Raw genomic sequence first — 268 nt, forward strand, 5'->3', positions numbered from 1 at the left:
TACCCTTTTTTCTGCAAGCAAATTCCTCCTCGCCCGCAGCAGCTTCTGCCTTGTTTCTCTCCCACATCTTCATCGACTTGAAGTGTGCGAGAGACGCCAGCTGTTTTTGGGAATAGGCCATTAGACATCCCCTCTTCTCCCGGTGGATGCGATTAGTGTCGAGGTCTCCACCGAGATGCTGGGATATGCAGATGAGATGGAAGGAAGAAGCAAGGTGTTGACGAGAGGGATTTCTGCAAACGGTGGAAAACGAGGGGGAATGGGAGTT

This window comes from Penaeus monodon, chromosome 24 (genome assembly GCF_015228065.2).
Source record: "Penaeus monodon isolate SGIC_2016 chromosome 24, NSTDA_Pmon_1, whole genome shotgun sequence".
Lineage (NCBI taxonomy): Eukaryota > Metazoa > Arthropoda > Malacostraca > Decapoda > Penaeidae > Penaeus > Penaeus monodon.